We start from the raw sequence: 229 nt of genomic DNA, 5'->3' as shown, positions 1-229 counted from the left end.
TTGTAAAAATAGAATATTAAATTTTCAAAGCTGTTTTGACAACATTTGCAAAAATAGCATATCAACATTTCAAGAAAAATGTACTTGAACCATACATTATCGAGATAAGTGTATATTAATATTCACACAAAACATCAAATATTTTTATGGACTATCGATCAAAAGCAATACCACCCTATTGGTACACGTTGGTGCTTGCTTGTGGTGCTGGACGTGTCGAATTGTGTAT

The sequence above is a fragment of the Penaeus monodon genome, chromosome 33 (genome assembly GCF_015228065.2).
Source record: "Penaeus monodon isolate SGIC_2016 chromosome 33, NSTDA_Pmon_1, whole genome shotgun sequence".
Classification (NCBI taxonomy): Eukaryota; Metazoa; Arthropoda; class Malacostraca; order Decapoda; family Penaeidae; genus Penaeus; species Penaeus monodon.
The sequence above is the reverse complement of the archived record's forward strand: the minus strand, read 5'-3'. Positions refer to the sequence as shown.